At 53.2% G+C, this 26,240-nt stretch overlaps 30 non-coding genes and 1 pseudogene across 30 annotated transcripts; all 31 read left to right on the top strand.

The window, feature by feature from the left end:
• The first annotated feature begins 12,271 nt into the window (after nt 1-12,271).
• On the top strand, nt 12,272-12,387 carry LOC142297557 (U5 spliceosomal RNA). Its single transcript, XR_012751837.1, has one exon. It is a non-coding gene; the product is annotated as a U5 spliceosomal RNA (small nuclear RNA).
• A 345-nt stretch (nt 12,388-12,732) lies between these two features.
• Nucleotides 12,733-12,848, top strand: LOC142297658 (U5 spliceosomal RNA). Its single transcript, XR_012751935.1, has one exon. It is a non-coding gene; the product is annotated as a U5 spliceosomal RNA (small nuclear RNA).
• Nucleotides 12,849-13,193: 345 nt separating this feature from the next.
• Nucleotides 13,194-13,309, top strand: LOC142297556 (U5 spliceosomal RNA). Its single transcript, XR_012751836.1, has one exon. It is a non-coding gene; the product is annotated as a U5 spliceosomal RNA (small nuclear RNA).
• Nucleotides 13,310-13,654: 345 nt separating this feature from the next.
• LOC142297555 (U5 spliceosomal RNA) lies at nt 13,655-13,770 on the top strand. Its single transcript, XR_012751835.1, has one exon. It is a non-coding gene; the product is annotated as a U5 spliceosomal RNA (small nuclear RNA).
• A 345-nt stretch (nt 13,771-14,115) lies between these two features.
• Nucleotides 14,116-14,231, top strand: LOC142297554 (U5 spliceosomal RNA). Its single transcript, XR_012751834.1, has one exon. It is a non-coding gene; the product is annotated as a U5 spliceosomal RNA (small nuclear RNA).
• A 345-nt stretch (nt 14,232-14,576) lies between these two features.
• On the top strand, nt 14,577-14,692 carry LOC142297552 (U5 spliceosomal RNA). The gene has a single exon (XR_012751832.1). It is a non-coding gene; the product is annotated as a U5 spliceosomal RNA (small nuclear RNA).
• A 345-nt stretch (nt 14,693-15,037) lies between these two features.
• Nucleotides 15,038-15,153, top strand: LOC142297657 (U5 spliceosomal RNA). Its single transcript, XR_012751934.1, has one exon. It is a non-coding gene; the product is annotated as a U5 spliceosomal RNA (small nuclear RNA).
• Nucleotides 15,154-15,498: 345 nt separating this feature from the next.
• On the top strand, nt 15,499-15,614 carry LOC142297551 (U5 spliceosomal RNA). The gene has a single exon (XR_012751831.1). It is a non-coding gene; the product is annotated as a U5 spliceosomal RNA (small nuclear RNA).
• A 345-nt stretch (nt 15,615-15,959) lies between these two features.
• Nucleotides 15,960-16,075, top strand: LOC142297550 (U5 spliceosomal RNA). The gene has a single exon (XR_012751830.1). It is a non-coding gene; the product is annotated as a U5 spliceosomal RNA (small nuclear RNA).
• Nucleotides 16,076-16,420: 345 nt separating this feature from the next.
• Nucleotides 16,421-16,536, top strand: LOC142297549 (U5 spliceosomal RNA). Its single transcript, XR_012751829.1, has one exon. It is a non-coding gene; the product is annotated as a U5 spliceosomal RNA (small nuclear RNA).
• Nucleotides 16,537-16,881: 345 nt separating this feature from the next.
• On the top strand, nt 16,882-16,997 carry LOC142297548 (U5 spliceosomal RNA). The gene has a single exon (XR_012751828.1). It is a non-coding gene; the product is annotated as a U5 spliceosomal RNA (small nuclear RNA).
• A 345-nt stretch (nt 16,998-17,342) lies between these two features.
• LOC142297547 (U5 spliceosomal RNA) lies at nt 17,343-17,458 on the top strand. The gene has a single exon (XR_012751827.1). It is a non-coding gene; the product is annotated as a U5 spliceosomal RNA (small nuclear RNA).
• A 285-nt stretch (nt 17,459-17,743) lies between these two features.
• Nucleotides 17,744-17,859, top strand: LOC142297546 (U5 spliceosomal RNA). The gene has a single exon (XR_012751826.1). It is a non-coding gene; the product is annotated as a U5 spliceosomal RNA (small nuclear RNA).
• Nucleotides 17,860-18,204: 345 nt separating this feature from the next.
• On the top strand, nt 18,205-18,320 carry LOC142297545 (U5 spliceosomal RNA). The gene has a single exon (XR_012751825.1). It is a non-coding gene; the product is annotated as a U5 spliceosomal RNA (small nuclear RNA).
• Nucleotides 18,321-18,665: 345 nt separating this feature from the next.
• On the top strand, nt 18,666-18,781 carry LOC142297544 (U5 spliceosomal RNA). Its single transcript, XR_012751824.1, has one exon. It is a non-coding gene; the product is annotated as a U5 spliceosomal RNA (small nuclear RNA).
• Nucleotides 18,782-19,126: 345 nt separating this feature from the next.
• On the top strand, nt 19,127-19,267 carry LOC142297843 (U5 spliceosomal RNA; annotated as a pseudogene).
• Nucleotides 19,268-19,612: 345 nt separating this feature from the next.
• Nucleotides 19,613-19,728, top strand: LOC142297543 (U5 spliceosomal RNA). The gene has a single exon (XR_012751823.1). It is a non-coding gene; the product is annotated as a U5 spliceosomal RNA (small nuclear RNA).
• A 345-nt stretch (nt 19,729-20,073) lies between these two features.
• LOC142297541 (U5 spliceosomal RNA) lies at nt 20,074-20,189 on the top strand. The gene has a single exon (XR_012751821.1). It is a non-coding gene; the product is annotated as a U5 spliceosomal RNA (small nuclear RNA).
• A 345-nt stretch (nt 20,190-20,534) lies between these two features.
• Nucleotides 20,535-20,650, top strand: LOC142297540 (U5 spliceosomal RNA). The gene has a single exon (XR_012751820.1). It is a non-coding gene; the product is annotated as a U5 spliceosomal RNA (small nuclear RNA).
• A 345-nt stretch (nt 20,651-20,995) lies between these two features.
• Nucleotides 20,996-21,111, top strand: LOC142297870 (U5 spliceosomal RNA). The gene has a single exon (XR_012752136.1). It is a non-coding gene; the product is annotated as a U5 spliceosomal RNA (small nuclear RNA).
• Nucleotides 21,112-21,456: 345 nt separating this feature from the next.
• Nucleotides 21,457-21,572, top strand: LOC142297539 (U5 spliceosomal RNA). The gene has a single exon (XR_012751819.1). It is a non-coding gene; the product is annotated as a U5 spliceosomal RNA (small nuclear RNA).
• A 345-nt stretch (nt 21,573-21,917) lies between these two features.
• Nucleotides 21,918-22,033, top strand: LOC142297538 (U5 spliceosomal RNA). Its single transcript, XR_012751818.1, has one exon. It is a non-coding gene; the product is annotated as a U5 spliceosomal RNA (small nuclear RNA).
• A 345-nt stretch (nt 22,034-22,378) lies between these two features.
• On the top strand, nt 22,379-22,494 carry LOC142297537 (U5 spliceosomal RNA). Its single transcript, XR_012751817.1, has one exon. It is a non-coding gene; the product is annotated as a U5 spliceosomal RNA (small nuclear RNA).
• Nucleotides 22,495-22,839: 345 nt separating this feature from the next.
• Nucleotides 22,840-22,955, top strand: LOC142297536 (U5 spliceosomal RNA). The gene has a single exon (XR_012751816.1). It is a non-coding gene; the product is annotated as a U5 spliceosomal RNA (small nuclear RNA).
• A 345-nt stretch (nt 22,956-23,300) lies between these two features.
• On the top strand, nt 23,301-23,416 carry LOC142297535 (U5 spliceosomal RNA). Its single transcript, XR_012751815.1, has one exon. It is a non-coding gene; the product is annotated as a U5 spliceosomal RNA (small nuclear RNA).
• A 311-nt stretch (nt 23,417-23,727) lies between these two features.
• Nucleotides 23,728-23,843, top strand: LOC142297532 (U5 spliceosomal RNA). The gene has a single exon (XR_012751814.1). It is a non-coding gene; the product is annotated as a U5 spliceosomal RNA (small nuclear RNA).
• Nucleotides 23,844-24,188: 345 nt separating this feature from the next.
• LOC142297531 (U5 spliceosomal RNA) lies at nt 24,189-24,304 on the top strand. Its single transcript, XR_012751813.1, has one exon. It is a non-coding gene; the product is annotated as a U5 spliceosomal RNA (small nuclear RNA).
• Nucleotides 24,305-24,649: 345 nt separating this feature from the next.
• Nucleotides 24,650-24,765, top strand: LOC142297530 (U5 spliceosomal RNA). Its single transcript, XR_012751812.1, has one exon. It is a non-coding gene; the product is annotated as a U5 spliceosomal RNA (small nuclear RNA).
• A 345-nt stretch (nt 24,766-25,110) lies between these two features.
• On the top strand, nt 25,111-25,226 carry LOC142297528 (U5 spliceosomal RNA). The gene has a single exon (XR_012751810.1). It is a non-coding gene; the product is annotated as a U5 spliceosomal RNA (small nuclear RNA).
• Nucleotides 25,227-25,571: 345 nt separating this feature from the next.
• On the top strand, nt 25,572-25,687 carry LOC142297527 (U5 spliceosomal RNA). The gene has a single exon (XR_012751809.1). It is a non-coding gene; the product is annotated as a U5 spliceosomal RNA (small nuclear RNA).
• Nucleotides 25,688-26,032: 345 nt separating this feature from the next.
• Nucleotides 26,033-26,148, top strand: LOC142297526 (U5 spliceosomal RNA). The gene has a single exon (XR_012751808.1). It is a non-coding gene; the product is annotated as a U5 spliceosomal RNA (small nuclear RNA).
• Nucleotides 26,149-26,240: the final 92 nt, after the last annotated feature.

Raw genomic sequence — 26,240 nt, 5'->3', positions numbered from 1 at the left:
TTTCTGTATGCCTCTGGGCAACAGAACCGGGCCAAGCCATCCCGTGATGACGCAGAGGATCTGCACCCCCGGTCCGGCGGCGAGTAGGTTAATGTGTCTCCAGGGGTTAAGGGGATTCTCAGAACCGGGCCAAGGGGTCGCTTCTGGAAAGGGGATCACGGTGTCGTGACCCAGTCTGTGATCCCTGGTTCCACAATAAAAAGGGGGGTTATGTTCGTGATGCTACCGTGGAATTTGATCAGAGATGACCAACGCTGCTGCAGAACTTCCGGGGTGATGGAAGGCAGCTTGAGATGGGACGGCTCCCCAAGGGTAGAGCCTTCTCCCCGGGGCAGTGTGATAGTCTATGGGGGGAGTGCAAGACACGAGCACAATAAACAAGCAGACTCACAGTTTTGCAGTTTCTTTGTCCTTTACTGTAGATGGCATTCAGCAGAGTACTGTCCACGGAGTCTGTGAAGGGATCAGGGTTTCTCCCACCCAGCCAGGCCGTTTTGGCTCCCTTTTCTGCACTGTGCTTGTGTGTGGCCCTGCTGCTGTGTGAACTAGGCAGCCGGCCCAGTTCTGCTCCCAGGTAACGACCTGACAGGCAACTCGAGTCCTTCCTTGTAGTGTTCCTGAACTCTGCGTTTGTTGCTGTGTCTGTGGTACAGGTGAAGAATGTGGAATCTTCACTTCTTTAGTGTTAACTGTGCGGTGTGTAATCTGCACAGCCTTGGATCCAGCGTCCGTTCTTTGTGCTCCACTGGGGTGAGTTCAGCAATACTCTTTCTACCAGGTATGTTCCGCTCTTTAATCTGTCTCCTTTCCTCAGACCCTCAGCATAGGCTTGGAATTGGTCAGCGGATCCTGAGGTGAGCTGTCCCAGCTCCAACCTGCAGAGATCCTTCTTTCTCAGTCCTCTGCACTGACTGCACTGCACTGAATGACTAAACAAAAAAACTGAAACAGAACTGACCACTTCCTCTGCACACCAGAATATGCAGGGAATCACTTGGTCTCCCTCTTCTGGCCTGGAGGTCTTGGCGTTGTGTGTGCAGTTAATCCTTTGTGTTGTTACTGTGGCAACCCTGGGGTGCTACATTAAAACACCTGCCCCATGGGCGCTACAGTAGCAGCTCAGGTGGCCACTCAGGCAGTCAGCCTGGTTACTGCTGCAGCTGTTCCTGCTGCTTATATTCATTTACCCCTTTCATGCTTCTCGCTGCCCAGTAAATTTTCTGGGGTCAGCAAAGCTTGCAGAGGGTTTATTAATCAATGTGTGATTCACCTTGAATTGCTGAATGCACAATTTTCCTCTGAAAGAGCAAAGGTGGGGTTTATAATTTCACTTTTGTCTGATAGGGCCTTCGAATGGGCTATGCCACTATGGGAGCGTGGTGACCCACTGGTCACTAATTCCACACTTTTTCTGGGAGCCCTGAAACAAGTTTTTCTAAGGGTACCTTCACACTTAGCGATGCAGCAGCGATCCGACCAGCGATCTGACCTGGTCAGGATCGCTGCTGCATCGCTACATGGTCGCTGGTGAGCTGTCAAACAGGCAGATCTCACCAGCGACCACTGAACAGCCCCCAGCCAGCAGCGACGTGCAAGCGACGCTGCGCTTGCACGGAGCCGCCGACTGGAAGCTGCGGAGACTGGTAACTAAGGTAAACATCGGGTATGGTTACCCGATGTTTACATTAGTTACCAGCGCTGTGTGCAGAGAGCAGGGAGCCGCGCACACTGAGCGCTGGCTCCTTGCTCTCCTAGCTGCTGTACACATCGGGTTAATTAACCCGATGTGTAATGCAGCTACATGTGCAGAGAGCAGGGAGCCGCGCACACTGTTTAGCGCTGGCTCCTTGCTCTCCTAGCTGCTATACACATCGGGTTAATTAACCCGATGTGTACAGCAGCTACATGTGCAGAGAGCCGGAGCCGGCAGCACAGGCAGCGTGAGAGCTGCGGAGGCTGGTAACTAAGGTAAATATCGGGTAACCACCTTGGTTACCCGATGTTTATCTTGGATACAGCTTACCTCAGCTGTCAGACGCCGGCTCCTGCTCCCTGCTCGCTTCATTTGTCGCTCTCTTGCTGTCACACACAGCGATCTGTGTGTCACAGCAGGAGAGCGGCTTTGAAGAAAACGAACCAGGGCTGTGTGTAATGAGCAGCGATCTCGCAGCAGGGGCCAGATCGCTGCTCAGTGTCACACACAGCGAGATCGCTAATGAGGTCACTGCTGCGTCACAAAAAGCGTGACTCAGCAGCGATCTCGGCAGCGAGCTCGCTGTGTGTGAAGCACCCCTTAGACCTCAGGTGACACTGCATTCCAACTCCTAGCCTTATCTCAGGGTTTGTCTCCTTTCAACCAATTTGCCATCCAGTTCCATACCTTATCAGCAGAGTTGGAATGGCCTAATAAAACTCTCATTCCTATATTATGGAAAGGCTTGACTGAACACATCAAAGATGTACTGGCTATTAGGGATATTCCTGCTACTCTAAATGACTTAATAACTTTTTCTACCCGCATTGACCTGCGACATACTGAACGTAGGTTACAGCGCATGAACACCAAACCCAGGGTTCTCGGTTGGCTCCTAACTTTGCCATATCCTTGTCCAAGCCAGTTACACACGACTCTGAGTCTGAGGCAATGGACGTCTCTAAGGCAGATTCCAATGCCCAATCTGCTTGTCTTAGGCTCACATGCTTTGTTTGCAAACAAGTTGGACACTATGCCAACAAGTGTCCTAAGCATCCGGGAAACGGACACGTCCAGTGACTAGAGTTGAGCACGGTTCGTGGTTCGTGGTTCTCCAGTTCGCGGTTCAAGTGATTTTGGGGGCTGCTCTAGATCGAACTAGAACTCGAGCTTTTTGCTAAAGCTCGATAGTTTTAGTTACATTCGAGAATGGTTCTAGCAGAAAAAACCAAGCTAATTACTATCTGGCTTTCCGCTGTAATAGTGTAAGTCACTCTGTGACTCACATTATTATGAAATTTCAGCGTATAGTGTGTGGGAACAGCGCATTCAGATCACTGCTGCTGGGATAATGGCGATCGTGGCTGTTGGACTTCCATTAGTGTCCCACTAGTGCAAATCTATTTGAAGCACCTCTGCATTGCACACTCAAACTCATTGTTACTAAGCCATTATACTAGCAAACACTGAGTAAATTTAGTGGCATCCTAAAAGTGGCTGTTGGACTTCCATTAGTTTCCCACTAGTGCAAATCTATTTGCAGCACCTCTGCATTGCCCATTCAAACTCATTGTTACTAAGCCATTATAGTAGCAAACACTGAGTAAACTTAGTGGCATCCTAAAAGTGGCTGTTGGACATCCATTAGCGTCCCACTAGTGCAAATCTATTTGCAGCACCTCTGCATTGCACACTCAAACTCATTGTTACTAAGCCATTATACTAGCAAACACTGAGTAAACTTAGTGGCATCCTAAAAGTGGCTGTTGGACATCCATTAGTGTCCCACTAGTGCAAATCTATTTGCAGCACCTCTGCATTGCACACTCAAACTCATTGTTACTAAGCCATTATACTAGCAAACACTGAGTAAACTTAGTGGCATCCTAAAAGTGGCTGTTTGACTTCCATTAGTGTCCCACTGGTGCAAATCTATTTGCAGCACCTCTGCATTGCACACTCAAACTCATTGTTACTAAGCCATTATACTGGCAAACAATGAGTAAACTTAGTGGCATCCTATAAGTGGCTGTTGGACTTCCATTATTGTCCCACTGGTGCAAAGCTATTTGCAGCACCACTGCATTGCACACTCAAACTCATTGTTACTAAGCCCTTATACTAGCAAACACTGAGTAAACTTAGTGGCATCCTAAAAGTGGCTGTTGGACTTCCAATATTGTCCCACTGGTGCAAAGCTATTTGCAGCACCACTGCATTGCACACTCAAACTCATTGTTACTAAGCCATTATACTAGCAAATACTGAGTAAAGTTAGTGGCATCCTAAAAGTGGCTGTTGGACTTCCATTATTGTCCCACTGGTGCAAAGCTATTTGCAGCACCACTGCATTGCACACTCAAACTCATTGTTACTAAGCCATTATACTAGCAAACACTGAGTAAACTTAGTGGCATCCTAAAAGTGGCTGTTGGACTTCACTGAGTAAACTTAGTGGCATCCTAAAAGTGGCTGTTGGACTTCCATTTGTGCCCCACTGGTGCCAAGCTATTTCTAGCACCTCTGCATGACACCCTCCTGCTCTGTTTTTAATAAGCTATAATAATAGCAAAAATTGCTGCCAGTTCGTGGCATCCAAAAAGTGGCTGTTGTACTCCATTTGTGTCCCACTGGTGCCAAGCTATTTCTAGCACCTCTGCATGACACCCTCCTGCTCTGTTTTTATTAAGCAATAATAATAGCAAAAAATGCTGCCAGTTAGTGGCATCCAAAAAGTGGCTGTTGTACTCCATTTGTGCCTCACTGGTGCCAAGCTATTTCTAGCACCTCTGCATGACACTCTCCTGCTCTGTTTTTAATAAGCTATAATAATAGCAAAAAATGCTGCCAGTTCGTGGCATCCAAAAAGTGGCTGTTGTACTCCATTTATGCCCCACTGGTGCCAAGTTATTTCTAGCACCTCTGCATGACACCCTCCTGCTCTGTTTTTAATAAGCTATAATAATAGCAAAAAATGCTGCCAGTTAGTGGCATCCAAAAAGTGGCTGTTGTACTCCATTTGTGCCCCACTGGTGCCAACCTATTTCTAGCACCTCTGCATGACACCCTCCTGCTCTGTTTTTATTAAGCAATAATAATAGCAAAAAAACGCTGCCAGTTAGTGGCATCCAAAAAGTGGCTGTTGTACTCCATTTGTGCCTCACTGGTGCCAAGCTATTTCTAGCACCTCTGCATGACACCCTCCTGCTCTGTTTTTAATAAGCTATAATAATAGCAAAAAATGCTGCCAGTTAGTGGCATCCAAAAAGTGGCTGTTGTACTCCTTTTGTGCCCCACTGGTGCCAAGCTATTTCTAGCACCTCTGCATGACACCCTCCTGCTCTGTTTTTAATAAGCTATAATAATACCAAAAAATGCTGCCAGTTAGTGGCATCCAAAAAGTGGCTGTTGTACTCCATTTGAGCCCCACTGGTGCCAAGCTATTTCTAGCACCTCTGCATGACACCCTCCTGCTCTGTTTTTATTAAGCAATAATAATAGCAAAAAATGCTGCCAGTCAGTGGCATCCAAAAAGTGGCTGTTGTACTCCATTTGTGCCTCACTGGTGCCAAGCTATTTCTAGCACCTCTGCATGACACCCTCCTGCTCTGTTTTTAATAAGCTATAATAATAGCAAAAAATGCTGCCAGTTCGTGGCATCCAAAAAGTGGCTGTTGTACTCCATTTGTGCCCCACTGGTGCCAAGCTATTTCTAGCACCTCTGCATGACACCCTCCTGCTCTGTTTTTAATAAGCTATAATAATAGCAAAAAATGCTGCCAGTTCGTGGCATCCAAAAAGTGGCTGTTGTACTCCATTTGTGCCCCACTGGTGCCAAGCTATTTCTAGCACCTCTGCATGACACCCTCCTGCTCTGTTTTTAGTAAGTAATAATAATAGCAAAAAATGCTGCCAGTTCGTGGCATCCAAAAAGTGGCTGTTGTACTCCATTTGTGCCCCACTGGTGCCAAGCTATTTCTAGCACCTCTGCATGACACCCTCCTGCTCTGTTTTTAATAAGCTATAATTATAGCAAAAAATCCTGCCAGTTCGTGGCATCCAAAAAGTGGCTGTTGTACTAAATTTGTGCCACTGGTGCCAAGCTATTTCTAGCACCTCTGCATTACACCCTCATGCACATTTTGCAACAATATTTTTATAGCAAACTCAGGGAATTCCTTGCTGCATTTCATCATTAGGAGGGATAGAAAGTGAGGCTTCCTTTACTGTCCTGGTACACACAGAACACAGCCACTGTACCCACCTGCCCACTTTTGCCACGCTATTTAATTTGCCCAAAGAGCTGACACTTTTTCTGCCATCCTAAAATTGTCTGGAATACTAAGTTAGTGTTCCTTTGCTGCCAAGCAAGGTACAACATATGTGCATTCTACAGTCCTTTCCATTTCTGGAACGCAATTATTAACTGCAGGTAGTCCAGCCAATCTGTTACGAAGGTGCAGACGTGGATTTAATGTTGCCTTCATCCAATGGTGGTTCTCTCGATGTCTGACAGCTCAACAATACCATCTGTTTCCACTTCCAAAACAAGTGACGACCGGCCAATCACACTCCCGCTTACGGGTAAAGGGGTGGAAGTTCATCATGAAAAAGCATGTGTGACTGCTGTCCCCACAGTCACAGAAGATGAAGAGCACGCAGATGCACTTGATGGGGCAGGCGGTGGTTGCACAGCCCCGATAGGCCGCATTGTATCACAGTGAAATTCCCTTTGCGACTTATGCTTCATTTTAAGTCTTGTATTTGGTGGGATCCACAGTATGCAGCAAAACCACGCAACATGAAAAGCACTGTTTGCAGCTGGGTTCATAAATGATTCTTTCACTTTCCCAAAACAAATAATAAGAACCATGCATTAAATTGAAATAATAGAACAATCTATTCAGTTGCCTACTGCTTGCTAAGCCTTCTGCGTAGCAGCAGTAATTGTGTGTTTGTGTGTGTGTGTGCGAAGACAACTTACTAGTGGCGCATCACATGAGCTTCCCAGTTATCTACCTCAACATAGACAAAACACATCACCCACCCTGAATACCCTTGTTAGCTGAAGTCTCACAGATAAGGCAGATGATAACAGTGTGAATGCAAACCACACAGCTCTGCAACACAGTCATGTAATTCTTGAAAAGCAACATTCAATGCAAACATGTGTCGCTGTCCCTCTATGATTTTAACTGTACGTGGCAATTTGACAGTGCAGAGGCAGCAAGTGTGATTGTCTATATAGTCGTCCTACCCAAAACAGATATGTGTTTTCATAATAAAACAATGTGTTGCATGCACACATTACTGTCTGGGCACAGAATACCGTACCCGGGTAATGTGATGTCCAGTTGCCATAAATACAGACTTTACGCTCCTATCATGGTTAACAGTATAGACAGCACCGGAAGAATGTTGGTCTGTGGCACAGGATGCTGCTCACTGGCGTTACGGTACTCCTCATCAAACTCCAAAATGACTCCCCTCACAATTGAACGAAGTGTTTCCGCGGTTGCTCCTTCCTGTGTGCCGATTTACCCCAGCCGCAGCCTAACTCCAGTGTTTCACCAACTGAGTATGCTCTGCCTGACTGTGTCATTCCTGAGGCAAAGTCTTAATTTTGGGCTACAGCGCATGCTCGTTTGGACTGTGCCTGAGTCATTCTGCGACCTGCGGCTCAACACACTTACACAGGGGCCTGGGGCTTGACTCACTCTCGGGAGGCCACTAAAACTAACTGCACCCAACATCAGCCCCAGGTGTCCCCTTACACTGCAGTGGCGGTCCCCACTGACAGCAATACCGAGAGTGGCGTTACGAAAATACATATAAAGAAGCAACCTAAGTGTGACCAGACTCTTCCTCCACGTGGAGTCCCTGAAGGTAATGCACCAACACAACACCTGTGGGGCTTCACACTGACTGAGAAAAGCCTCTTTGCACAGGTACTTGCACTCTGTGCCGGGTCTAAGTTCTGTGTTGTGCCTAGACAGCATGCTGAAGCGGATAGTCTTTTTTTCAGAAACTGTATTTCATGCTACTGAGCATGCTTAGGCACTTACTGCATCAGAGGCTATGTCGGGTAATGAACTCTTTGGCCCTGCCCCTGATGTGGGGGGCCCATGTAGACCACAGGGCATCAGGTGTCCTGACAATTTGGCCAGGCCACTCCCAACAGGCTTGCAGAGGGCCGCCCCTATGACTTGTCACCTCATTGTTGTTGGTCAGACGATGACTGTTGTGGTGTTTTGGTTGTGGCAGCCATGAGGTCATCATTCAAGTGGCGGTTCAAAATAGGACGCTAGTTATACCTCTCATGACGTGTCACTCTGCTTTTGTCTCCAGGAGGTGCATTGTGGTCCACCCTGGTTTCGGCCCGACCCAGGTTATAAAAGGGGCTGGAGCCAAGAAGAAGGTGCCCAGTGTTCTATTATGCTCCGAAAGTTGATAAAAAACCTGTGGAAAAGGAAGCGCAATAGGGTCTTACCCTGACAAACAGGGGATGACAGAAAGGATAATCCTACTCACCAAGGAGGGTTGTGAAAGGCACAACTCCTGTAACAGCATACTGGATCAATGGCAGCAGTACCCCAGGTGGCTGATAACAGAGAGAAATTGTAGAATGGGGCTTTGTACACCGCGCCAAAGATCACTGATGAAATCTTGGATTAATGTAAACTTTTTATTCTTGCACAGGTCTAAGCGTTTCAGGAGGCTCCGCTCCCTTCCTCAGGACCAAACAGGCATAAGTTACATCAATGAAGAAAAACAAAAAGCCAGCAATAAATGTGCACTGCAGCACTAAAATTCCAAACTGTACTTCTTATAAAAATTTTGAGATTTTTGGCAAAAAATTGCAATTTCTTGAGCTGCCTCGCCACGTCACGGCAAATCTCATTTGAGGCAGTCCTACACTAAAATATTTTTATAAAATGTGTCATACGGCCTCATATATGAATAGTAGAACTGCTCTTAGCAGCACTCACCTGGTCTATTTCACTCCCGTACCCATGACTGAGTCATGGCTGTGGGCGGGACAGGGGCAAGGCAAGGCAAGGCAAGGCAAGGCAAGGCAAGGCAAGGCAAGGCAAGGCAAGGCAAGGCAAGGCAAGGCAAGGCAAGGCAAGGCAAGGCAAGGCAAGGCAAGGCAAGGCAAGGCAAGGCAAGGCAAGGCAAGGCAAGGCAAGGCAAGGCAAGGCAAGGCAAGGCAAGGCAAGGCAAGGCAAGGCAAGGCAAGGCAAGGCAAGGCAAGGCAAGGCAAGGCAAGGCAAGGCAAGGCAAGGCAAGGCAAGGCAAGGCAAGGCAAGGCAAGGCAAGGCAAGGCAAGGCAAGGCAAGGCAAGGCAAGGCAAGGCAAGGCAAGGCAAGGCAAGGCAAGGCAAGGCAAGGCAAGGCAAGGCAAGGCAAGGCAAGGCAAGGCAAGGCAAGGCAAGGCAAGGCAAGGCAAGGCAAGGCAAGGCAAGGCAAGGCAAGGCAAGGCAAGGCAAGGCAAGGCAAGGCAAGGCAAGGCAAGGCAAGGCAAGGCAAGGCAAGGCAAGGCAAGGCAAGGCAAGGCAAGGCAAGGCAAGGCAAGGCAAGGCAAGGCAAGGCAAGGCAAGGCAAGGCAAGGCAAGGCAAGGCAAGGCAAGGCAAGGCAAGGCAAGGCAAGGCAAGGCAAGGCAAGGCAAGGCAAGGCAAGGCAAGGCAAGGCAAGGCAAGGCAAGGCAAGGCAAGGCAAGGCAAGGCAAGGCAAGGCAAGGCAAGGCAAGGCAAGGCAAGGCAAGGCAAGGCAAGGCAAGGCAAGGCAAGGCAAGGCAAGGCAAGGCAAGGCAAGGCAAGGCAAGGCAAGGCAAGGCAAGGCAAGGCAAGGCAAGGCAAGGCAAGGCAAGGCAAGGCAAGGCAAGGCAAGGCAAGGCAAGGCAAGGCAAGGCAAGGCAAGGCAAGGCAAGGCAAGGCAAGGCAAGGCAAGGCAAGGCAAGGCAAGGCAAGGCAAGGCAAGGCAAGGCAAGGCAAGGCAAGGCAAGGCAAGGCAAGGCAAGGCAAGGCAAGGCAAGGCAAGGCAAGGCAAGGCAAGGCAAGGCAAGGCAAGGCAAGGCAAGGCAAGGCAAGGCAAGGCAAGGCAAGGCAAGGCAAGGCAAGGCAAGGCAAGGCAAGGCAAGGCAAGGCAAGGCAAGGCAAGGCAAGGCAAGGCAAGGCAAGGCAAGGCAAGGCAAGGCAAGGCAAGGCAAGGCAAGGCAAGGCAAGGCAAGGCAAGGCAAGGCAAGGCAAGGCAAGGCAAGGCAAGGCAAGGCAAGGCAAGGCAAGGCAAGGCAAGGCAAGGCAAGGCAAGGCAAGGCAAGGCAAGGCAAGGCAAGGCAAGGCAAGGCAAGGCAAGGCAAGGCAAGGCAAGGCAAGGCAAGGCAAGGCAAGGCAAGGCAAGGCAAGGCAAGGCAAGGCAAGGCAAGGCAAGGCAAGGCAAGGCAAGGCAAGGCAAGGCAAGGCAAGGCAAGGCAAGGCAAGGCAAGGCAAGGCAAGGCAAGGCAAGGCAAGGCAAGGCAAGGCAAGGCAAGGCAAGGCAAGGCAAGGCAAGGCAAGGCAAGGCAAGGCAAGGCAAGGCAAGGCAAGGCAAGGCAAGGCAAGGCAAGGCAAGGCAAGGCAAGGCAAGGCAAGGCAAGGCAAGGCAAGGCAAGGCAAGGCAAGGCAAGGCAAGGCAAGGCAAGGCAAGGCAAGGCAAGGCAAGGCAAGGCAAGGCAAGGCAAGGCAAGGCAAGGCAAGGCAAGGCAAGGCAAGGCAAGGCAAGGCAAGGCAAGGCAAGGCAAGGCAAGGCAAGGCAAGGCAAGGCAAGGCAAGGCAAGGCAAGGCAAGGCAAGGCAAGGCAAGGCAAGGCAAGGCAAGGCAAGGCAAGGCAAGGCAAGGCAAGGCAAGGCAAGGCAAGGCAAGGCAAGGCAAGGCAAGGCAAGGCAAGGCAAGGCAAGGCAAGGCAAGGCAAGGCAAGGCAAGGCAAGGCAAGGCAAGGCAAGGCAAGGCAAGGCAAGGCAAGGCAAGGCAAGGCAAGGCAAGGCAAGGCAAGGCAAGGCAAGGCAAGGCAAGGCAAGGCAAGGCAAGGCAAGGCAAGGCAAGGCAAGGCAAGGCAAGGCAAGGCAAGGCAAGGCAAGGCAAGGCAAGGCAAGGCAAGGCAAGGCAAGGCAAGGCAAGGCAAGGCAAGGCAAGGCAAGGCAAGGCAAGGCAAGGCAAGGCAAGGCAAGGCAAGGCAAGGCAAGGCAAGGCAAGGCAAGGCAAGGCAAGGCAAGGCAAGGCAAGGCAAGGCAAGGCAAGGCAAGGCAAGGCAAGGCAAGGCAAGGCAAGGCAAGGCAAGGCAAGGCAAGGCAAGGCAAGGCAAGGCAAGGCAAGGCAAGGCAAGGCAAGGCAAGGCAAGGCAAGGCAAGGCAAGGCAAGGCAAGGCAAGGCAAGGCAAGGCAAGGCAAGGCAAGGCAAGGCAAGGCAAGGCAAGGCAAGGCAAGGCAAGGCAAGGCAAGGCAAGGCAAGGCAAGGCAAGGCAAGGCAAGGCAAGGCAAGGCAAGGCAAGGCAAGGCAAGGCAAGGCAAGGCAAGGCAAGGCAAGGCAAGGCAAGGCAAGGCAAGGCAAGGCAAGGCAAGGCAAGGCAAGGCAAGGCAAGGCAAGGCAAGGCAAGGCAAGGCAAGGCAAGGCAAGGCAAGGCAAGGCAAGGCAAGGCAAGGCAAGGCAAGGCAAGGCAAGGCAAGGCAAGGCAAGGCAAGGCAAGGCAAGGCAAGGCAAGGCAAGGCAAGGCAAGGCAAGGCAAGGCAAGGCAAGGCAAGGCAAGGCAAGGCAAGGCAAGGCAAGGCAAGGCAAGGCAAGGCAAGGCAAGGCAAGGCAAGGCAAGGCAAGGCAAGGCAAGGCAAGGCAAGGCAAGGCAAGGCAAGGCAAGGCAAGGCAAGGCAAGGCAAGGCAAGGCAAGGCAAGGCAAGGCAAGGCAAGGCAAGGCAAGGCAAGGCAAGGCAAGGCAAGGCAAGGCAAGGCAAGGCAAGGCAAGGCAAGGCAAGGCAAGGCAAGGCAAGGCAAGGCAAGGCAAGGCAAGGCAAGGCAAGGCAAGGCAAGGCAAGGCAAGGCAAGGCAAGGCAAGGCAAGGCAAGGCAAGGCAAGGCAAGGCAAGGCAAGGCAAGGCAAGGCAAGGCAAGGCAAGGCAAGGCAAGGCAAGGCAAGGCAAGGCAAGGCAAGGCAAGGCAAGGCAAGGCAAGGCAAGGCAAGGCAAGGCAAGGCAAGGCAAGGCAAGGCAAGGCAAGGCAAGGCAAGGCAAGGCAAGGCAAGGCAAGGCAAGGCAAGGCAAGGCAAGGCAAGGCAAGGCAAGGCAAGGCAAGGCAAGGCAAGGCAAGGCAAGGCAAGGCAAGGCAAGGCAAGGCAAGGCAAGGCAAGGCAAGGCAAGGCAAGGCAAGGCAAGGCAAGGCAAGGCAAGGCAAGGCAAGGCAAGGCAAGGCAAGGCAAGGCAAGGCAAGGCAAGGCAAGGCAAGGCAAGGCAAGGCAAGGCAAGGCAAGGCAAGGCAAGGCAAGGCAAGGCAAGGCAAGGCAAGGCAAGGCAAGGCAAGGCAAGGCAAGGCAAGGCAAGGCAAGGCCCTTGCCTGATATACTCTGGTTTCTCTTCAGAACGTAAAAATCTTTCGCCTTTTACTAAAGATTTCCGTGGAGAGGAGCAAAACTGAGTTTTATGGCAATTTTTGCATGCTCCAGCTTGCTGGGGTTTCCTTCTTTGGGTTGAACGACAGAATGAGCGGGAGGTGGCTGTAGTGGGAGGCTGACTCCTGTGGCTGCTGCTGGGAGGGAGGCGGTCCTCATTTGAATATTGTGGCCATGGACGGCCCGCTTTTTGGGGAGCAGGAAGCTCGTTTGAAGGGGTGACCCTCTGGTGGAAAGGAGGGCTCAGAGAAGGGAGCAGCCTGGGGAAGATGGCCTCTCGCCGGGCTGGCTGTGTGGTACCGTTTGGTTTAGCCATCATCAACCCCCTGCCTCCCCTTTTCTAGGAGGTCTCCCCGGGCCAAGTGAGGGCTGCGGCCAGGGTGTTAGGTCGGGAGGAGGCCCTTGCCTGATATACTCTGGTTTCTCTTCAGAATGTAAAAATCTTTCGCCTTTTACTAAAGATTTCCGTGGAGAGGAGCAAAACTGAGTTTTATGGCAATTTTTGCATGCTCCAGCTTGCTGGGGTTTCCTTCTTTGGGTTGAACGACAGAATGAGCGGGAGGTGGCTGTAGTGGGAGGCTGACTCCTGTGGCTGCTGCTGGGAGGGAGGCGGTCCTCATTTGAATATTGTGGCCATGGACGGCCCGCTTTTTGGGGAGCAGGAAGCTCGTTTGAAGGGGTGACCCTCTGGTGGAAAGGAGGGCTCAGAGAAGGGAGCAGCCTGGGGAAGATGGCCTCTCGCCGGGCTGGCTGTGTGGTACCGTTTGGTTTAGCCATCATCAACCCCCTGCCTCCCCTTTTCTAGGAGGTCTCCCCGGGCCAAGTGAGGGCTGCGGCCAGGGTGTTAGGTCGGGAGGAGGCCATTGCCTGATATACTCTGGTTTCTCTTCAGAACGTAAAAATCTTTCGCCTTTTACTAAAGATTTCCGTGGAGAGGAGCAAAACTGAGTTTTATGGCAATTTTTGCATGCTCCAGCTTGCTGGGGTTTCCTTCTTTGGGTTGAACGACAGAATGAGCGGGAGGTGGCTGTAGTGGGAGGCTGACTCCTGTGGCTGCTGCTGGGAGGGAGGCGGTCCTCATTTGAATATTGTGGCCATGGACGGCCCGCTTTTTGGGGAGCAGGAAGCTCGTTTGAAGGGGTGACCCTCTGGTGGAAAGGAGGGCTCAGAGAAGGGAGCAGCCTGGGGAAGATGGCCTCTCGCCGGGCTGGCTGTGTGGTACCGTTTGGTTTAGCCATCATCAACCCCCTGCCTCCCCTTTTCTAGGAGGTCTCCCCGGGCCAAGTGAGGGCTGCGGCCAGGGTGTTAGGTCGGGAGGAGGCCCTTGCCTGATATACTCTGGTTTCTCTTCAGAACGTAAAAATCTTTCGCCTTTTACTAAAGATTTCCGTGGAGAGGAGCAAAACTGAGTTTTATGGCAATTTTTGCATGCTCCAGCTTGCTGGGGTTTCCTTCTTTGGGTTGAACGACAGAATGAGCGGGAGGTGGCTGTAGTGGGAGGCTGACTCCTGTGGCTGCTGCTGGGAGGGAGGCGGTCCTCATTTGAATATTGTGGCCATGGACGGCCCGCTTTTTGGGGAGCAGGAAGCTCGTTTGAAGGGGTGACCCTCTGGTGGAAAGGAGGGCTCAGAGAAGGGAGCAGCCTGGGGAAGATGGCCTCTCGCCGGGCTGGCTGTGTGGTACCGTTTGGTTTAGCCATCATCAACCCCCTGCCTCCCCTTTTCTAGGAGGTCTCCCCGGGCCAAGTGAGGGCTGCGGCCAGGGTGTTAGGTCGGGAGGAGGCCCTTGCCTGATATACTCTGGTTTCTCTTCAGAACGTAAAAATCTTTCGCCTTTTACTAAAGATTTCCGTGGAGAGGAGCAAAACTGAGTTTTATGGCAATTTTTGCATGCTCCAGCTTGCTGGGGTTTCCTTCTTTGGGTTGAACGACAGAATGAGCGGGAGGTGGCTGTAGTGGGAGGCTGACTCCTGTGGCTGCTGCTGGGAGGGAGGCGGTCCTCATTTGAATATTGTGGCCATGGACGGCCCGCTTTTTGGGGAGCAGGAAGCTCGTTTGAAGGGGTGACCCTCTGGTGGAAAGGAGGGCTCAGAGAAGGGAGCAACCTGGGGAAGATGGCCTCTCGCCGGGCTGGCTGTGTGGTACCGTTTGGTTTAGCCATCATCAACCCCCTGCCTCCCCTTTTCTAGGAGGTCTCCCCGGGCCAAGTGAGGGCTGCGGCCAGGGTGTTAGGTCGGGAGGAGGCCCTTGCCTGATATACTCTGGTTTCTCTTCAGAACGTAAAAATCTTTCGCCTTTTACTAAAGATTTCCGTGGAGAGGAGCAAAACTGAGTTTTATGGCAATTTTTGCATGCTCCAGCTTGCTGGGGTTTCCTTCTTTGGGTTGAACGACAGAATGAGCGGGAGGTGGCTGTAGTGGGAGGCTGACTCCTGTGGCTGCTGCTGGGAGGGAGGCGGTCCTCATTTGAATATTGTGGCCATGGACGGCCCGCTTTTTGGGGAGCAGGAAGCTCGTTTGAAGGGGTGACCCTCTGGTGGAAAGGAGGGCTCAGAGAAGGGAGCAGCCTGGGGAAGATGGCCTCTCGCCGGGCTGGCTGTGTGGTACCGTTTGGTTTAGCCATCATCAACCCCCTGCCTCCCCTTTTCTAGGAGGTCTCCCCGGGCCAAGTGAGGGCTGCGGCCAGGGTGTTAGGTCGGGAGGAGGCCCTTGCCTGATATACTCTGGTTTCTCTTCAGAATGTAAAAATCTTTCGCCTTTTACTAAAGATTTCCGTGGAGAGGAGCAAAACTGAGTTTTATGGCAATTTTTGCATGCTCCAGCTTGCTGGGGTTTCCTTCTTTGGGTTGAACGACAGAATGAGCGGGAGGTGGCTGTAGTGGGAGGCTGACTCCTGTGGCTGCTGCTGGGAGGGAGGCGGTCCTCATTTGAATATTGTGGCCATGGACGGCCCGCTTTTTGGGGAGCAGGAAGCTCGTTTGAAGGGGTGACCCTCTGGTGGAAAGGAGGGCTCAGAGAAGGGAGCAGCCTGGGGAAGATGGCCTCTCGCCGGGCTGGCTGTGTGGTACCGTTTGGTTTAGCCATCATCAACCCCCTGCCTCCCCTTTTCTAGGAGGTCTCCCCGGGCCAAGTGAGGGCTGCGGCCAGGGTGTTAGGTCGGGAGGAGGCCATTGCCTGATATACTCTGGTTTCTCTTCAGAACGTAAAAATCTTTCGCCTTTTACTAAAGATTTCCGTGGAGAGGAGCAAAACTGAGTTTTATGGCAATTTTTGCATGCTCCAGCTTGCTGGGGTTTCCTTCTTTGGGTTGAACGACAGAATGAGCGGGAGGTGGCTGTAGTGGGAGGCTGACTCCTGTGGCTGCTGCTGGGAGGGAGGCGGTCCTCATTTGAATATTGTGGCCATGGACGGCCCGCTTTTTGGGGAGCAGGAAGCTCGTTTGAAGGGGTGACCCTCTGGTGGAAAGGAGGGCTCAGAGAAGGGAGCAGCCTGGGGAAGATGGCCTCTCGCCGGGCTGGCTGTGTGGTACCGTTTGGTTTAGCCATCATCAACCCCCTGCCTCCCCTTTTCTAGGAGGTCTCCCCGGGCCAAGTGAGGGCTGCGGCCAGGGTGTTAGGTCGGGAGGAGGCCCTTGCCTGATATACTCTGGTTTCTCTTCAGAACGTAAAAATCTTTCGCCTTTTACTAAAGATTTCCGTGGAGAGGAGCAAAACTGAGTTTTATGGCAATTTTTGCATGCTCCAGCTTGCTGGGGTTTCCTTCTTTGGGTTGAACGACAGAATGAGCGGGAGGTGGCTGTAGTGGGAGGCTGACTCCTGTGGCTGCTGCTGGGAGGGAGGCGGTCCTCATTTGAATATTGTGGCCATGGACGGCCCGCTTTTTGGGGAGCAGGAAGCTCGTTTGAAGGGGTGACCCTCTGGTGGAAAGGAGGGCTCAGAGAAGGGAGCAGCCTGGGGAAGATGGCCTCTCGCCGGGCTGGCTGTGTGGTACCGTTTGGTTTAGCCATCATCAACCCCCTGCCTCCCCTTTTCTAGGAGGTCTCCCCGGGCCAAGTGAGGGCTGCGGCCAGGGTGTTAGGTCGGGAGGAGGCCCTTGCCTGATATACTCTGGTTTCTCTTCAGAACGTAAAAATCTTTCGCCTTTTACTAAAGATTTCCGTGGAGAGGAGCAAAACTGAGTTTTATGGCAATTTTTGCATGCTCCAGCTTGCTGGGGTTTCCTTCTTTGGGTTGAACGACAGAATGAGCGGGAGGTGGCTGTAGTGGGAGGCTGACTCCTGTGGCTGCTGCTGGGAGGGAGGCGGTCCTCATTTGAATATTGTGGCCATGGACGGCCCGCTTTTTGGGGAGCAGGAAGCTCGTTTGAAGGGGTGACCCTCTGGTGGAAAGGAGGGCTCAGAGAAGGGAGCAACCTGGGGAAGATGGCCTCTCGCCGGGCTGGCTGTGTGGTACCGTTTGGTTTAGCCATCATCAACCCCCTGCCTCCCCTTTTCTAGGAGGTCTCCCCGGGCCAAGTGAGGGCTGCGGCCAGGGTGTTAGGTCGGGAGGAGGCCCTTGCCTGATATACTCTGGTTTCTCTTCAGAACGTAAAAATCTTTCGCCTTTTACTAAAGATTTCCGTGGAGAGGAGCAAAACTGAGTTTTATGGCAATTTTTGCATGCTCCAGCTTGCTGGGGTTTCCTTCTTTGGGTTGAACGACAGAATGAGCGGGAGGTGGCTGTAGTGGGAGGCTGACTCCTGTGGCTGCTGCTGGGAGGGAGGCGGTCCTCATTTGAATATTGTGGCCATGGACGGCCCGCTTTTTGGGGAGCAGGAAGCTCGTTTGAAGGGGTGACCCTCTGGTGGAAAGGAGGGCTCAGAGAAGGGAGCAGCCTGGGGAAGATGGCCTCTCGCCGGGCTGGCTGTGTGGTACCGTTTGGTTTAGCCATCATCAACCCCCTGCCTCCCCTTTTCTAGGAGGTCTCCCCGGGCCAAGTGAGGGCTGCGGCCAGGGTGTTAGGTCGGGAGGAGGCCCTTGCCTGATATACTCTGGTTTCTCTTCAGAACGTAAAAATCTTTCGCCTTTTACTAAAGATTTCCGTGGAGAGGAGCAAAACTGAGTTTTATGGCAATTTTTGCATGCTCCAGCTTGCTGGGGTTTCCTTCTTTGGGTTGAACGACAGAATGAGCGGGAGGAATATTGTGGCCATGGACGGCCCGCTTTTTGGGGAGCAGGAAGCTCGTTTGAAGGGGTGACCCTCTGGTGGAAAGGAGGGCTCAGAGAAGGGAGCAGCCTGGGGAAGATGGCCTCTCGCCGGGCTGGCTGTGTGGTACCGTTTGGTTTAGCCATCATCAACCCCCTGCCTCCCCTTTTCTAGGAGGTCTCCCCGGGCCAAGTGAGGGCTGCGGCCAGGGTGTTAGGTCGGGAGGAGGCCCTTGCCTGATATACTCTGGTTTCTCTTCAGAACGTAAAAATCTTTCGCCTTTTACTAAAGATTTCCGTGGAGAGGAGCAAAACTGAGTTTTATGGCAATTTTTGCATGCTCCAGCTTGCTGGGGTTTCCTTCTTTGGGTTGAACGACAGAATGAGCGGGAGGTGGCTGTAGTGGGAGGCTGACTCCTGTGGCTGCTGCTGGGAGGGAGGCGGTCCTCATTTGAATATTGTGGCCATGGACGGCCCGCTTTTTGGGGAGCAGGAAGCTCGTTTGAAGGGGTGACCCTCTGGTGGAAAGGAGGGCTCAGAGAAGGGAGCAGCCTGGGGAAGATGGCCTCTCGCCGGGCTGGCTGTGTGGTACCGTTTGGTTTAGCCATCATCAACCCCCTGCCTCCCCTTTTCTAGGAGGTCTCCCCGGGCCAAGTGAGGGCTGCGGCCAGGGTGTTAGGTCGGGAGGAGGCCCTTGCCTGATATACTCTGGTTTCTCTTCAGAACGTAAAAATCTTTCGCCTTTTACTAAAGATTTCCGTGGAGAGGAGCAAAACTGAGTTTTATGGCAATTTTTGCATGCTCCAGCTTGCTGGGGTTTCCTTCTTTGGGTTGAACGACAGAATGAGCGGGAGGTGGCTGTAGTGGGAGGCTGACTCCTGTGGCTGCTGCTGGGAGGGAGGCGGTCCTCATTTGAATATTGTGGCCATGGACGGCCCGCTTTTTGGGGAGCAGGAAGCTCGTTTGAAGGGGTGACCCTCTGGTGGAAAGGAGGGCTCAGAGAAGGGAGCAGCCTGGGGAAGATGGCCTCTCGCCGGGCTGGCTGTGTGGTACCGTTTGGTTTAGCCATCATCAACCCCCTGCCTCCCCTTTTCTAGGAGGTCTCCCCGGGCCAAGTGAGGGCTGCGGCCAGGGTGTTAGGTCGGGAGGAGGCCCTTGCCTGATATACTCTGGTTTCTCTTCAGAACGTAAAAATCTTTCGCCTTTTACTAAAGATTTCCGTGGAGAGGAGCAAAACTGAGTTTTATGGCAATTTTTGCATGCTCCAGCTTGCTGGGGTTTCCTTCTTTGGGTTGAACGACAGAATGAGCGGGAGGTGGCTGTAGTGGGAGGCTGACTCCTGTGGCTGCTGCTGGGAGGGAGGCGGTCCTCATTTGAATATTGTGGCCATGGACGGCCCGCTTTTTGGGGAGCAGGAAGCTCGTTTGAAGGGGTGACCCTCTGGTGGAAAGGAGGGCTCAGAGAAGGGAGCAGCCTGGGGAAGATGGCCTCTCGCCGGGCTGGCTGTGTGGTACCGTTTGGTTTAGCCATCATCAACCCCCTGCCTCCCCTTTTCTAGGAGGTCTCCCCGGGCCAAGTGAGGGCTGCGGCCAGGGTGTTAGGTCGGGAGGAGGCCCTTGCCTGATATACTCTGGTTTCTCTTCAGAACGTAAAAATCTTTCGCCTTTCAGAACGTAAAAATCTTTCGCCTTTTACTAAAGATTTCCGTGGAGAGGAGCAAAACTGAGTTTTATGGCAATTTTTGCATGCTCCAGCTTGCTGGGGTTTCCTTCTTTGGGTTGAACGACAGAATGAGCGGGAGGTGGCTGTAGTGGGAGGCTGACTCCTGTGGCTGCTGCTGGGAGGGAGGCGGTCCTCATTTGAATATTGTGGCCATGGACGGCCCGCTTTTTGGGGAGCAGGAAGCTCGTTTGAAGGGGTGACCCTCTGGTGGAAAGGAGGGCTCAGAGAAGGGAGCAGCCTGGGGAAGATGGCCTCTCGCCGGGCTGGCTGTGTGGTACCGTTTGGTTTAGCCATCATCAACCCCCTGCCTCCCCTTTTCTAGGAGGTCTCCCCGGGCCAAGTGAGGGCTGCGGCCAGGGTGTTAGGTCGGGAGGAGGCCCTTGCCTGATATACTCTGGTTTCTCTTCAGAACGTAAAAATCTTTCGCCTTTTACTAAAGATTTCCGTGGAGAGGAGCAAAACTGAGTTTTATGGCAATTTTTGCATGCTCCAGCTTGCTGGGGTTTCCTTCTTTGGGTTGAACGACAGAATGAGCGGGAGGTGGCTGTAGTGGGAGGCTGACTCCTGTGGCTGCTGCTGGGAGGGAGGCGGTCCTCATTTGAATATTGTGGCCATGGACGGCCCGCTTTTTGGGGAGCAGGAAGCTCGTTTGAAGGGGTGACCCTCTGGTGGAAAGGAGGGCTCAGAGAAGGGAGCAGCCTGGGGAAGATGGCCTCTCGCCGGGCTGGCTGTGTGGTACCGTTTGGTTTAGCCATCATCAACCCCCTGCCTCCCCTTTTCTAGGAGGTCTCCCCGGGCCAAGTGAGGGCTGCGGCCAGGGTGTTAGGTCGGGAGGAGGCCCTTGCCTGATATACTCTGGTTTCTCTTCAGAACGTAAAAATCTTTCGCCTTTTACTAAAGATTTCCGTGGAGAGGAGCAAAACTGAGTTTTATGGCAATTTTTGCATGCTCCAGCTTGCTGGGGTTTCCTTCTTTGGGTTGAACGACAGAATGAGCGGGAGGTGGCTGTAGTGGGAGGCTGACTCCTGTGGCTGCTGCTGGGAGGGAGGCGGTCCTCATTTGAATATTGTGGCCATGGACGGCCCGCTTTTTGGGGAGCAGGAAGCTCGTTTGAAGGGGTGACCCTCTGGTGGAAAGGAGGGCTCAGAGAAGGGAGCAGCCTGGGGAAGATGGCCTCTCGCCGGGCTGGCTGTGTGGTACCGTTTGGTTTAGCCATCATCAACCCCCTGCCTCCCCTTTTCTAGGAGGTCTCCCCGGGCCAAGTGAGGGCTGCGGCCAGGGTGTTAGGTCGGGAGGAGGCCCTTGCCTGATATACTCTGGTTTCTCTTCAGAACGTAAAAATCTTTCGCCTTTTACTAAAGATTTCCGTGGAGAGGAGCAAAACTGAGTTTTATGGCAATTTTTGCATGCTCCAGCTTGCTGGGGTTTCCTTCTTTGGGTTGAACGACAGAATGAGCGGGAGGTGGCTGTAGTGGGAGGCTGACTCCTGTGGCTGCTGCTGGGAGGGAGGCGGTCCTCATTTGAATATTGTGGCCATGGACGGCCCGCTTTTTGGGGAGCAGGAAGCTCGTTTGAAGGGGTGACCCTCTGGTGGAAAGGAGGGCTCAGAGAAGGGAGCAGCCTGGGGAAGATGGCCTCTCGCCGGGCTGGCTGTGTGGTACCGTTTGGTTTAGCCATCATCAACCCCCTGCCTCCCCTTTTCTAGGAGGTCTCCCCGGGCCAAGTGAGGGCTGCGGCCAGGGTGTTAGGTCGGGAGGAGGCCCTTGCCTGATATACTCTGGTTTCTCTTCAGAACGTAAAAATCTTTCGCCTTTTACTAAAGATTTTCGTGGAGAGGTGCAAAACTGAGGTTTATGGCAATTTTTGCATGCTCCAGCTTGCTGGGGTTTCCTTCTTTGGGTTGAACGACAGAATGAGCGGGAGGTGGCTGTAGTGGGAGGCTGACTCCTGTGGCTGCTGCTGGGAGGGAGGCGGTCCTCATTTGAATATTGTGGCCATGGACGGCCCGCTTTTTGGGGAGCAGGAAGCTCGTTTGAAGGGGTGACCCTCTGGTGGAAAGGAGGGCTCAGAGAAGGGAGCAGCCTGGGGAAGATGGCCTCTCGCCGGGCTGGCTGTGTGGTACCGTTTGGTTTAGCCATCATCAACCCCCTGCCTCCCCTTTTCTAGGAGGTCTCCCCGGGCCAAGTGAGGGCTGCGGCCAGGGTGTTAGGTCGGGAGGAGGCCCTTGCCTGATATACTCTGGTTTCTCTTCAGAACGTAAAAATCTTTCGCCTTTTACTAAAGATTTCCGTGGAGAGGAGCAAAACTGAGTTTTATGGCAATTTTTGCATGCTCCAGCTTGCTGGGGTTTCCTTCTTTGGGTTGAACGACAGAATGAGCGGGAGGTGGCTGTAGTGGGAGGCTGACTCCTGTGGCTGCTGCTGGGAGGGAGGCGGTCCTCATTTGAATATTGTGGCCATGGACGGCCCGCTTTTTGGGGAGCAGGAAGCTCGTTTGAAGGGGTGACCCTCTGGTGGAAAGGAGGGCTCAGAGAAGGGAGCAGCCTGGGGAAGATGGCCTCTCGCCGGGCTGGCTGTGTGGTACCGTTTGGTTTAGCCATCATCAACCCCCTGCCTCCCCTTTTCTAGGAGGTCTCCCCGGGCCAAGTGAGGGCTGCGGCCAGGGTGTTAGGTCGGGAGGAGGCCCTTGCCTGATATACTCTGGTTTCTCTTCAGAACGTAAAAATCTTTCGCCTTTTACTAAAGATTTCCGTGGAGAGGAGCAAAACTGAGTTTTATGGCAATTTTTGCATGCTCCAGCTTGCTGGGGTTTCCTTCTTTGGGTTGAACGACAGAATGAGCGGGAGGTGGCTGTAGTGGGAGGCTGACTCCTGTGGCTGCTGCTGGGAGGGAGGCGGTCCTCATTTGAATATTGTGGCCATGGACGGCCCGCTTTTTGGGGAGCAGGAAGCTCGTTTGAAGGGGTGACCCTCTGGTGGAAAGGAGGGCTCAGAGAAGGGAGCAGCCTGGGGAAGATGGCCTCTCGCCGGGCTGGCTGTGTGGTACCGTTTGGTTTAGCCATCATCAACCCCCTGCCTCCCCTTTTCTAGGAGGTCTCCCCGGGCCAAGTGAGGGCTGCGGCCAGGGTGTTAGGTCGGGAGGAGGCCCTTGCCTGATATACTCTGGTTTCTCTTCAGAACGTAAAAATCTTTCGCCTTTTACTAAAGATTTCCGTGGAGAGGAGCAAAACTGAGTTTTATGGCAATTTTTGCATGCTCCAGCTTGCTGGGGTTTCCTTCTTTGGGTTGAACGACAGAATGAGCGGGAGGTGGCTGTAGTGGGAGGCTGACTCCTGTGGCTGCTGCTGGGAGGGAGGCGGTCCTCATTTGAATATTGTGGCCATGGACGGCCCGCTTTTTGGGGAGCAGGAAGCTCGTTTGAAGGGGTGACCCTCTGGTGGAAAGGAGGGCTCAGAGAAGGGAGCAGCCTGGGGAAGATGGCCTCTCGCCGGGCTGGCTGTGTGGTACCGTTTGGTTTAGCCATCATCAACCCCCTGCCTCCCCTTTTCTAGGAGGTCTCCCCGGGCCAAGTGAGGGCTGCGGCCAGGGTGTTAGGTCGGGAGGAGGCCCTTGCCTGATATACTCTGGTTTCTCTTCAGAACGTAAAAATCTTTCGCCTTTTACTAAAGATTTCCGTGGAGAGGAGCAAAACTGAGTTTTATGGCAATTTTTGCATGCTCCAGCTTGCTGGGGTTTCCTTCTTTGGGTTGAACGACAGAATGAGCGGGAGGTGGCTGTAGTGGGAGGCTGACTCCTGTGGCTGCTGCTGGGAGGGAGGCGGTCCTCATTTGAATATTGTGGCCATGGACGGCCCGCTTTTTGGGGAGCAGGAAGCTCGTTTGAAGGGGTGACCCTCTGGTGGAAAGGAGGGCTCAGAGAAGGGAGCAGCCTGGGGAAGATGGCCTCTCGCCGGGCTGGCTGTGTGGTACCGTTTGGTTTAGCCATCATCAACCCCCTGCCTCCCCTTTTCTAGGAGGTCTCCCCGGGCCAAGTGAGGGCTGCGGCCAGGGTGCTAGGTCGGGAGGAGGCCCTTGCCTGATATACTCTGGTTTCTCTTCAGAACGTAAAAATCTTTCGCCTTTTACTAAAGATTTCCGTGGAGAGGAGCAAAACTGAGTTTTATGGCAATTTTTGCATGCTCCAGCTTGCTGGGGTTTCCTTCTTTGGGTTGAACGACAGAATGAGCGGGAGGTGGCTGTAGTGGGAGGCTGACTCCTGTGGCTGCTGCTGGGAGGGAGGTGGTCCTCATTTGAATATTGTGGCCATGGACGGCCCGCTTTTTGGGGAGCAGGAAGCTCGTTTGAAGGGGTGACCCTCTGGTGGAAAGGAGGGCTCAGAGAAGGGAGCAGCCTGGGGAAGATGGCCTCTCGCCGGGCTGGCTGTGTGGTACCGTTTGGTTTAGCCATCATCAACCCCCTGCCTCCCCTTTTCTAGGAGGTCTCGGTCGGGAGGAGGCCCTTGCCTGATATACTCTGGTTTCTCTTCAGAACGTAAAAATCTTTCGCCTTTTACTAAAGATTTCCGTGGAGAGGAGCAAAACTGAGTTTTATGGCAATTTTTGCATGCTCCAGCTTGCTGGGGTTTCCTTCTTTGGGTTGAACGACAGAATGAGCGGGAGGTGGCTGTAGTGGGAGGCTGACTCCTGTGGCTGCTGCTGGGAGGGAGGCGGTCCTCATTTGAATATTGTGGCCATGGACGGCTTTTTTTTTGGGGAGCAGGAAGCTCGTTTGAAGGGGTGACCCTCTGGTGGAAAGGAGGGCTCAGAGAAGGGAGCAGCCTGGGGAAGATGGCCTCTCGCCGGGCTGGCTGTGTGGTACCGTTTGGTTTAGCCATCATCAACCCCCTGCCTCCCCTTTTCTAGGAGGTCTCCCCGGGCCAAGTGAGGGCTGCGGCCAGGGTGTTAGGTCGGGAGGAGGCCCTTGCCTGATATACTCTGGTTTCTCTTCAGAACGTAAAAATCTTTCGCCTTTTACTAAAGATTTCCGTGGAGAGGAGCAAAACTGAGTTTTATGGCAATTTTTGCATGCTCCAGCTTGCTGGGGTTTCCTTCTTTGGGTTGAACGACAGAATGAGCGGGAGGTGGCTGTAGTGGGAGGCTGACTCCTGTGGCTGCTGCTGGGAGGGAGGCGGTCCTCATTTGAATATTGTGGCCATGGACGGCTTTTTTTTTGGGGAGCAGGAAGCTCGTTTGAAGGGGTGACCCTCTGGTGGAAAGGAGGGCTCAGAGAAGGGAGCAGCCTGGGGAAGATGGCCTCTCGCCGGGCTGGCTGTGTGGTACCGTTTGGTTTAGCCATCATCAACCCCCTGCCTCCCCTTTTCTAGGAGGTCTCCCCGGGCCAAGTGAGGGCTGCGGCCAGGGTGTTACGTCGGGAGGAGGCCCTTGCCTGATATACTCTGGTTTCTCTTCAGAACGTAAAAATCTTTCGCCTTTTACTAAAGATTTCCGTGGAGAGGAGCAAAACTGAGTTTTATGGCAATTTTTGCATGCTCCAGCTTGCTGGGGTTTCCTTCTTTGGGTTGAACGACAGAATGAGCGGGAGGTGGCTGTAGTGGGAGGCTGACTCCTGTGGCTGCTGCTGGGAGGGAGGCGGTCCTCATTTGAATATTGTGGCCATGGACGGCCCGCTTTTTGGGGAGCAGGAAGCTCGTTTGAAGGGGTGACCCTCTGGTGGAAAGGAGGGCTCAGAGAAGGGAGCAGCCTGGGGAAGATGGCCTCTCGCCGGGCTGGCTGTGTGGTACCGTTTGGTTTAGCCATCATCAACCCCCTGCCTCCCCTTTTCTAGGAGGTCTCCCCGGGCCAAGTGAGGGCTGCGGCCAGGGTGTTAGGTCGGGAGGAGGCCCTTGCCTGATATACTCTGGTTTCTCTTCAGAACGTAAAAATCTTTCGCCTTTTACTAAAGATTTCCGTGGAGAGGAGCAAAACTGAGTTTTATGGCAATTTTTGCATGCTCCAGCTTGCTGGGGTTTCCTTCTTTGGGTTGAACGACAGAATGAGCGGGAGGTGGCTGTAGTGGGAGGCTGACTCCTGTGGCTGCTGCTGGGAGGGAGGCGGTCCTCATTTGAATATTGTGGCCATGGACGGCCCGCTTTTTGGGGAGCAGGAAGCTCGTTTGAAGGGGTGACCCTCTGGTGGAAAGGAGGGCTCAGAGAAGGGAGCAGCCTGGGGAAGATGGCCTCTCGCCGGGCTGGCTGTGTGGTACCGTTTGGTTTAGCCATCATCAACCCCCTGCCTCCCCTTTTCTAGGAGGTCTCCCTGGGCCAAGTGAGGGCTGCGGCCAGGGTGTTAGGTCGGGAGGAGGCCCTTGCCTGATATACTCTGGTTTCTCTTCAGAACGTAAAAATCTTTCGCCTTTTACTAAAGATTTCCGTGGAGAGGAGCAAAACTGAGTTTTATGGCAATTTTTGCATGCTCCAGCTTGCTGGGGTTTCCTTCTTTGGGTTGAACGACAGAATGAGCGGGAGGTGGCTGTAGTGGGAGGCTGACTCCTGTGGCTGCTGCTGGGAGGGAGGCGGTCCTCATTTGAATATTGTGGCCATGGACGGCCCGCTTTTTGGGGAGCAGGAAGCTCGTTTGAAGGGGTGACCCTCTGGTGGAAAGGAGGGCTCAGAGAAGGGAGCAGCCTGGGGAAGATGGCCTCTCGCCGGGCTGGCTGTGTGGTACCGTTTGGTTTAGCCATCATCAACCCCCTGCCTCCCCTTTTCTAGGAGGTCTCCCCGGGCCAAGTGAGGGCTGCGGCCAGGGTGTTAGGTCGGGAGGAGGCCCTTGCCTGATATACTCTGGTTTCTCTTCAGAACGTAAAAATCTTTCGCCTTTTACTAAAGATTTCCGTGGAGAGGAGCAAAACTGAGTTTTATGGCAATTTTTGCATGCTCCAGCTTGCTGGGGTTTCCTTCTTTGGGTTGAACGACAGAATGAGCGGGAGGTGGCTGTAGTGGGAGGCTGACTCCTGTGGCTGCTGCTGGGAGGGAGGCGGTCCTCA

Source organism: Anomaloglossus baeobatrachus, chromosome 3 (assembly GCF_048569485.1).
Source record: "Anomaloglossus baeobatrachus isolate aAnoBae1 chromosome 3, aAnoBae1.hap1, whole genome shotgun sequence".
Taxonomy (NCBI): Eukaryota; Metazoa; Chordata; class Amphibia; order Anura; family Aromobatidae; genus Anomaloglossus; species Anomaloglossus baeobatrachus.
The sequence above is the reverse complement of the archived record's forward strand: the minus strand, read 5'-3'. Positions and strand labels throughout refer to the sequence as shown.